Raw genomic sequence first — 9,619 nt, forward strand, 5'->3', positions numbered from 1 at the left:
GGGAAGTATAGAAATCTGCCCACTCCAACCACTCAGACAGATCTAGAGTGTGGAATATTTATAACACAACTATGTGTCGCCAAACAAGTGAAAAGGGAGGGGGACTGTATGAGATTCAAAGAAGGCAAAAAATGTAGCCGTCCAATGCAGTGCTTTAATTTAGACTGGACCTGGATTAAAACTAATGAAAACTACAAAACCCATTCTTGGGTAAATGAGGAAAATATGAATGAGAACAAGATATTAAATATTGTGATGGGATAATCGGTCATTTTCTTAGGTGTGGTAGTATTGTGGGGAAGAACCAAATCCAACTCCATGTTGGAACTGTTTCTTTGACTTGCTTTTCATTGCCTTTGTTATTATAATCATAGAGAAGGAACTTGTCTCAGAGAACCCTCCCCTCTGCCTTCTGTTAAAGGGAAGCGCCTTTGTTCCGGACCCTGTCCACCTGTGCATGGTCAGAAGGAAGAAATGAACACATCCCCTGCCCAAGGCTTGCTATTCTAGGAGATATTTGCAAGATTAACGGCCTTTTAACTTTGTTTCCTAACCTCTGTCAATCTTTGACCTGAAAAAGAACCTGACATTCCGACCTCGTAAGATGGCTGTTTTGAGACGTTAGTCTGCCATCTTCTCTGTCTGCTGGCTTTCCGAATAAAGTATCCGTTGCCTCCACACCTGGTCTCCGAGTCACTGACCTGTCGTGGGGCATGCAGAGCGAACTTGGACTCGGTAACAGTAGCGGTATTATAATATCATAGTCATGTAGGAGAATATCCATAATATCCATAGTATTTAAAAAAGATCATTGAAGTATGACAAACACTCAGAAAAATTAACGTCATACATGAATTTTCAGTCTGAACAGACCTGAGTTACTAGCACCAGATGGAAATCAAATACATCACTAATCCCTGAAGCCCTTTTGCATGCCATTTCAATCGTCACTCCTGACCCAGGTCTGATAGCACTGATTCCTTTGTTTGCCTTTGTGCTTTATGTATCTGGAATCATATAATATATAGTCATTTGTGTCTGATTGCTTTCATTCAACATTACGCTAGTGAGATTCATCCAGATGTTGCAGTAAACTGTAATAGTTTTGATGGAATCACTACTTTTTCTTCATAGAGGTGTCTAGTATGCTTTGAGAAAATTTTGCTGAATGGAGAATATTCTTAATTCTATTTTTTTCACATTGCACTGTATGTTTCAGTGAAAATAAGTATTTCCGCATGGGCATTTTTTGACCTTTAGTTAGAATACCTACTGTTCTTTGATAATTTCTTTTGAGACAAAAATCATAAAATTATGATCTCTTGAATGTTTCATCAAATTTAAATGTTGAATGAAAAATGATTGACTTTATTATTTCACTCCAGTTCAGAAGAGAAACTTCTCCGAGTGAATCAGGGACTCCACCAAAAAGAGTCTTGTCACAGGTCGATATAATCCAAGTCACAGTTATGTAAATCCAGAATTAAACACTTGAACACTGATTTGTATGTTTGTTTAGGTTTTCCTTTTCAATGGAATGGATAAATTTCAGTTTGCAAGATTTGCTTTCAATACTTGGAACTTGCCAAAAACCTTCAAAAGTTGAAGGTTCTTGTGCTCCATTCCTTACATTTTTTGATTAAAGACCAAGATTTCTAACTGATTTTAAATAAATACAATACAAATTTTGGGAACATTTAAACAAAGGAGCTCAATATTATCGTAGATCACTCAGGCTGATTAAAGAGGAGCATTTCAAAGGCTTACATACTTCTATGATGCTGTGGACAAGAAGCAGGAAAGAAATGTTGAGCTGCCACGCCAGAGAGTTTTGGTTTTTGTTATTCAATCCCATCTTGATCAAAACATTTTGTACTCCCTTTCTCTAACTGTATCGCTATGAAAATACTTGTAAATGCTAAAAACTATAGCTTCTATTTTGATGGAAAAACCATCATAACTTGTTTGGATGTGATTCTAAATTATGTGTGCCACAGTTGACTTCAAATATAAGTCTGTGCCATAGGTTTCATAATTCAATAAGAACATCCTTTTCTTTTTTTCATGATTTCGTGCTTCAGTAAAACTTGTATTTGTCTTACCAGCACATAAACAAGGAGTGTTGTCTTCAAGCTTGACGTTTTATGTGGAATTTACAGCAGCGTTCACAATAATGTCAGCTATTTCATCTTTGTCAGAATGAACTCTCAACAGCTTTGCTTTGAAGAATTGGACAAAAAAAAAATCAAATTATTGGAGTAGATTTTCTGTTTGAAGTTTTTAATGACACTGACATAAAACCATTGTCATTTCACTGTATGAAACTGTAATTTTCTATTGGAGACAAGACATTACCAAGTATTGTTTTACTTTCTCTCTGTGCACAAAACACTGGAATTAAAGAAATGAGCTAAATTACTTTTGATGAGTTTGAAAAGTCGTGCTTTGTGGAGTGAAATGTAAACACACCTGCTATTTTAAATTGTCATCAGGCACAGTCTTTGAAAGCAAGGGGTAATGTGCTTTCAGATGATTTGTATCTTCTACTGTTCAAATCCTCATGGACACTACTAAGACATCTGCTGTGGATGATAAATGACGACAAACATTTTGTGCAAAATATATGGTCATCCTTAACTGTCTTGAGTAACATGCACTTCTGTTTTTTGCTACCAAAAGTGCTCGCTGCAAAATATGAAAATGATAACAAACAATGATATATATTGTCTGACTTTTGCCTTGTAAAAAATGGACCAAACTACTGTAGCAAAAGCTTTTGGACTACTCTCTAATACACTCTAGCTGGGCATCATTTACACTGAGGAGTCAGCCCAGTGGGCAGCGTGTTGGCATCATATGCTGCGTCATGGACCACAGTATAACTGGCTGGTATGCCAGTGGCTGCCAGGGGCACAGATTTGAATCTTCCTGTCATCACCACCCTAGGCCTAAGAAATGAGCTGTCTCTAGATCCTATGTCTGGGTGATTTCTTTCTTTCTTTTTTTTAAAAAATTATTTATTTATTTATTTATTTTTTTTTCAGTGGGTTTTGTCATACATTGACATGAGTCAGCCATAGATTTACACGTATTCCCCATCCCGATCCCCGCTCCCACCTCCCTCTCCACCCGATTCCCCCGGGTCCTCCGAGTGCACCAGGCCCGAGCACTTGTCTCATGCATCCCACCTGGGCTGGTGATCTGTTTCACCACAGATAATATACATGCTGTTCTTTCACAACATCCCACCCTCACCTTCTCCCGCAGAATTCAAAAGTCTGTTCTGTATTTCTGTGTCTCTTTTTCTGTTTTGCATATAGGGTTGTCATTACCATCTTTCTAAATTCCATATATATGTGTTAGTATGCTGTAATGTTCTTTATCTTTCTGGCTTACTTCACTCTGTATAAGGGGCTCCATCTTCATCCATCTCATTAGGACTGGTTCAAATGAATTCTTTTTAACAGCTGAGTAACATTCCATGGTGTATATGTTCCACAGCTTCCTTATCCATTCGTCTGTTGATGGACATCTAGGTTGCTTCCATGTCCTGGCTATTTTAAACAGTGCTGCGATGAACATTGGGGTGCACGTGTCTCTTTCAGATCTGGTTTCCTCGGTGTGTATGCCCAGGAGTGGGATTGCTGGGTCATATGGCAGTTCTATTTCCAGTTTTTTAAGAAATCTCCACACTGTTTTCCATAGCAGCTGTACTAGTTTGCATTCCCACCAACAGTGTAAGAGGGTTCCCTTTTCTCCACACCCTCTCCAGCATTTATTGCTTGTAGACTTTTGGATAGCATTTTTAAGCAGGGGGCACCTTGCTTGCTGTCCTTGGACAAGAGATTTCATTCTGGAAAGAATCAAATAAAGAGAGACGAGACTTGGCTGATTAGTCTTTCAGATTTACATACACGTCGGCGTGAGAGCCCTGCTCACTGTGTACATGTCCCCCACACTATTAGACTGACCACGGTAGCAGGTAGAAGTACAAAAGTGGAAGCCTACCGAGCTATTAGTTGACAGGTGAGAGGTCTGGGACAAACGCAGCACCGACCAGGGTACCGGGGCAGCAGGTACCAGTGAAGGCCGTCCTGGGAAAACCTCTGGTTGTAAACGTGCGTTTCTCTCCTCCCCTCCTTCCCTGCTCCCTTCCTCTCTCCCTCCCTCCTTCCTTCCTGCACCTTTCTTCTCTTTCTTTCCTCCCTTTCTCTTTTCCCTCTTGAAGCATTAAAGCCCTTCTTTCCTTCCAGATAACTGATGCTAAATACAGGTTTATGTTTCATGCCAGCAGCACTTTACTGAGGTATAATATAAATGCAGTAACTGACATGACTGAACAGGGCTTCCCTGGGGGCTCAGATGGTAAAGAATCCGCCTGCATTGCGGGAGACCTACGTTTGGTCCCTGGGTTGGGAGGATCCCCTGGAGGAGGGCACGGCAACCCACTCCAGTGTTCTTGCTTGGAGAATTCCCACGGGCAGAGGAGCTTGGAGGGCTGCAGTCCATGGGGTCGCAGAGTCGGACACGACTGAGCAGTGAAGCGCAGCACACACAGCGACTGAACGGCAACAGAGTTCACTAACTGTTGTGATTTAAGTGCGCAGATTAATGGATTTTGATAGCATACATGTACACATATACCCATCATACAGATCGAGGTATAGAAGATTTCCATAGCCCAGGGAATCCTTCCAGTTCCTTTCCAGACCATCCTTCTTCCCTCGTCCTCCAGAGGCGGGTTAGTCTGTCTACATGAGCTTCGTAGAAAGGAAATCTTTCTGTCTGGCTTCTTTCATTCATCATAACTTTCTTTTTTTGAGATTTGGCCATGTTGTTGTATGTATCACTGGTTCATTTCTTTAAAAAGTGCTGAGTATGAATAGATTGCAATTCATTTATCCATCCTTCTGTCTTTACACATTTGGGTTGTTTTCAGTGTTGAGTGTCTATGAATAAAGGTGCAATGGACGTTGTGGTCATACTTGTTTTGGGTGAACATAGGCATTTGTTCTCATGAGTCCATACCAAGGAGAAGGAATTACTGGGACATAGGGTAGCCGTATCTTTAGCTTTATAAGAAACTGCAAAATGATTCTCCAAAGTCCTATAATCTTAAACTGATCATACCAAAGGTCAGAAAGCACATGGAGAAATTGGAGTTCTCACTGCAGGAGTTCCCACAATGCAGGTGGGAATGTCTTGGCAGTTGTTTAAAACATATCCAATTCCTTCAACAAAGGTAGGATAATTCAGGTTTTATTATTATTTTAGTTTGTAAAGCTTATGTTTATTAGGGAATTTTTCTATTTTCTCTGTTATCAAATTTATTGGCATAATGTTGGTTATACTATCTCCTTATTCTACTTTATGATATCTATAGGATCTGTAGTAATGCCCTTTTAAAATTTAAAATTTAAAAAATCTTGGTACTTGGGAGTTCTATTAATCTTTTCAAGGAAGCAAAGTTTGAGTTTTTGTTGAGTTTTTAAAAATCTATTTTTATTAACAGCTTTGTTGAGGTATAATTGACATTCATCTATTTTTTACGTCATTGATCTTTTTCTCATCTTTACTAGTTCTTTCATTCTATTTTCTTTGGGTTTAATTTGATCTTCCTTTTCTAGCTTCTTGAAGTGGAAGCTTAGATAATTGATTCAAGACATTTCCCCCTTAGGGTCGTCATTTAGAACTCTAAGCACTGCTTTAATATCATCCTCATCCCAAATTTTCATATTTATTTCATTAGTGCTCAGTTTAAAATATTTGCTTATTCCCATTTTAACTTACTTTTCCTGCACAGGTTATTTAAGAGTGTATTCTTTAATTTCTTTTAGTCACAAATTACTAACATTATTGGGCTTCCCTTGTAGCTCAGTTGGTAAAGAATCCTCCTGCAATGCAGGAGGCCTGGGTTTGATTCCTGGATTGGGAAGATCCCCTGGAGAAGGAAACAGCAACCCACTTCAGTATTCTGGCCTGGAGAACCCCATGGACGGAGGAGCCTGGTGGGCTACAGTCTATGGGACCACAATTGTTGGACGTGACTTAACGACTAAACCACCACCACTAGCGTTATTCATTTAATTCATTGTGGAAAGAGAATTTGTTTGTCTTGATTTCATTTCTTTGTGATTTATTGAGACCTGACTAGCATATAATCCATTTTGGTGGATGTTCCACATAAACTTGAATGGAATTTGGATTCTTCTGGCTTTGGGGGTGTAGCATTCCGTGTATATCAATTAGATCAATTTGGTTAGTGGGATTCAACTATCTGCCCTTGCTGACTTTGACATACTTTTTCTACATATTACTGAAGAGAAGGGTTAGCATATCCACCTATGTATTTTCCTCACATGTTTTGAAGCAGTGTTGTTAGGTACGTAAAGATGTACGATCACCGTGTCCTTCTGAAAAATTCATGCTTCCCTTTATCTCTGGTTGTGTTCTTTTCCTTAAAGTCTCTTGTTCAATAATCATGTAGCCAGCTTACCTTCTTTATCTTAGTGCTTCCATGGAATATAATTTTTCATTCTCTTGCCTTCAACCAATCTATGCCTTATCTTTAAGGAGTGTCCCCTGTAAAGAGCATATGGCACAAATGCCTATGGCTGATTCATATTGGTGTATGGCAAAAACCATCACAGTTTTGTAAAGTAATTATCCTTCAATTAAAATAAATAAATAAATTTAAAAAATAGAAAAAAAAGATCAAACAGCAGGTTGTCCATATCATAAAAAAATCCCTTATTCTCCCATTAGCATGATTCCCAGCTATAATCCTTCATAAAGAGGAAAGTGAAAGTGAAAGTGAAGTCGCTCAGTCGTGTCCGACTTTTTGCGACCCCATGGACTGTAGCCCACCAGGCTCCCCCGTCCATGGGATTCTCCAGGCAAGAACACTGGAGTGGGTTGCCATTTCCTTCTCCAGGGGATCTTCCTGACCCAGGGATCGAACCCAGGTCTCCTGCATTGCAGGCAGACGCTTTAATCTCTGAGCCACCAGGGAAGCCCGCCATAAAGAGTAAAAGTCACTATTAATGATCATAGAGACAAAGGATAAAGAAGGGGTAACTGGAAAACTCAAGCATGGTGCATTGGGGAATGGGAGGTTGGATGTGGTGATCGGTTTCCTAGGATTATGCGATCTTTTAGCTCTGTGATATCAGAGAGTAGCCCTGGGACTCTGAGAATTTGGGGGGTAGACTAAAGAGAAAGAGGGAAAGAAAAAGGAGGCAGAAGGAACCAGCCAAACAAATTTCACCAAGCTTGCCGCTTTTCTTACAGAGCTTACAGAGTAGTTCTTGCCCACTTCCGAGGTGCCAGTGAAAGCATTCCTTCTTTAGGGTAAGCTTCATATGGCATTGATGCTACTGATGCTTATCTCTCTGGGGAGAATGTGGGTGAGGATGAAGGACCCTATCAAAGCTACATCCCTTGGGAACTGAATTTTACAAACGACTTTTCTGATTGCGCCTTTTATGTCTTTGTTCCTCAGACTGTAGGTCAAAGCGTTCAGCATAGGGATGACCACAGTGTAAAAGACACGATCTTGTTCTCCTCTGGGGATTTTGTCTGAGTTACTTCTCTGGCACATGAAGGCAAGTGTCCCAAGGAAGAGAACAAAAGCAGTGAGATAGGAGGTGCAGGTGGAGAAGGTCCTGGCTTTCCCACCAGGAGACTTCATTCTCAGAATCTGACAGTTCTGATGATGAGAGTGTAGGAGACCAGGAAGATCGTGCCATTGGCCAGGAACATGAGTTTGGCAGGAAAGAGGATGACAATTTCACTTTGTGTCATGCTGTGGGAGGCAAGATTTAGCAGGGGTGGGAGATGGCAGAAGAAGTTGATCTGATTGTCATCACAGAAGGAGAGGGTAAATGTGCACACGGTCCACAGGATGGCCCTTGATAACCCACAGACGTAGGCCCCGGCCAACAAGCCCATACGGATGCCTGGAGACATCACCACGTTATAGCTCAGTGGATTGCTAATGGCAACAAAGCGGTCATAGGCCATCACAGCGAGCAGGAAGAGTGAAATGACGGTGAAGACGATGGTGGATTTGGTGAACTGATGGTGAAGATGGTGAAGAAATAGAACTTGGGTGCACATCGGCCATAGGAGATGACCATTTTGCTTGTGGTCAGTGTGGCCAGGACCGGAGGGGTGATGACCACGGCATAGCAGGCATCCAGCAGGGAAAGAAGGCCCAGGAAGAAGTCCATGGGGGTGTGGAGTTGGGTGTCCCCTGGAGTTAGAATAAGCATCTCCACATTTCCCAGAAGGGTGACTAGATAGAAATTAGGAAACATCAGGAAGCGCGGAATGGTCAGTTCAGGGTGATCTGTGAAACCCACGAGAATGAACTTTGCCACAATGGTGAGATTTCTTTGGCCGCAGGTTCCATTCAGCTGGGTGGCCTCAAAAGGAGAATGGAATTAGAGATTCCAGACCTGCAGGCCTTTGTCTTCCTTAGAGTCAGATATTAGATGAAAATCTCATATTTTTCTGCTCAGAGAGAGAAAAAAATGTTATGATTTAAAGAATCTGCAGGCACTGTCTTGGTGGTCCAGTGGCTAAGACTCTGAGCTTCCAGTGCAGGGGGCCCGGGCTCGATCCCTGGCCCGGAAACTAGATCTCACATGCTGCAACTAAAAATTCCACATGCCACAAAAGATTGAAGATTCCATGTTCTATAGCAGAGACCTGGTGCACCAAGTGAAAAAATAAATAACAATAAGTAATAACAATAAAAGAATCTAGCTGGCAGGTACTATGGAGAGTGTTCATCTATCTGTGTATCCTTCTGGAAAATGGACTCAGGGTAGGTATTTCTTCAGGTTCACTTGCTTGTTGTCTAAGGTCTAAGACCAGAGAAAACCTTAGACTATCAAGACTAGTAGGGACCAATCTGGAGTCTCTCCTAGAATATCCCCAGCAGATGGTCACACAGCCCAGATGTACCCAAGGGCTGCCTTGTATGGATTCCAAAGTTGGGCCCTGACAACTCCCAGCAGGACGTAGAATGTGATGTGAATGCTGCCTCCAGAGTGGTCGGACGCGGAGCCCTCCGTGGTCGGACGCAGAGTCCTCTGTTACCTGATGGGGACTTTCTGGGCACTCTACCTTTGGAAAATTCTTCCTGTTGGGAAAGCCACATTGCCCTTTCTGTATCTTCTACACATTAGTACTGGGTTTCCCAGTTGGCACAGTGGGATGATCTGCCAGTGCAGGAGAGGCAGGAGAGGCAGCTTTGATCCCTGGGTTGGGAAGATCCCCTGGAGGAGGACATGGCACCCCACTCCAGTGTTCTTGCCTGGGAAACCCCATGGACAGAGGAGCCTGGCCGGCTACAGTCCACGGGGTTGCAAAGAGTCGGACACGACTGAGCGACCGAGTTTAAGGTCAAGTCTTCCACATTAGTATTATGCTTGATTCTGCACGTTGGGCAAGACCCCGCTCTCCCAAGACAGAAAGCGATCATGCCCACTCTTATCACGTCTCTTATTCTTTAAGTCAAACATTTCCAGTCATTTTAGCAATGCCCAGTGAGCCTTTCATAATCTATTTTTGTTCTGTTATGAACATGGTTATCATCTGTCTGGGATCTCTT

The 9,619-nt window shown here is 41.7% G+C and overlaps 1 pseudogene; it reads right to left on the reverse strand.

Annotated features, from left to right (window-relative positions):
- Positions 1-7,357: 7,357 nt before the first annotated feature.
- LOC133074009 (olfactory receptor 9I1-like) lies at positions 7,358-8,273 on the reverse strand (annotated as a pseudogene).
- Positions 8,274-9,619: the final 1,346 nt, after the last annotated feature.

The sequence above is a fragment of the Dama dama genome, chromosome 1 (assembly GCF_033118175.1).
Source record: "Dama dama isolate Ldn47 chromosome 1, ASM3311817v1, whole genome shotgun sequence".
NCBI classification, from domain to species: domain Eukaryota; kingdom Metazoa; phylum Chordata; class Mammalia; order Artiodactyla; family Cervidae; genus Dama; species Dama dama.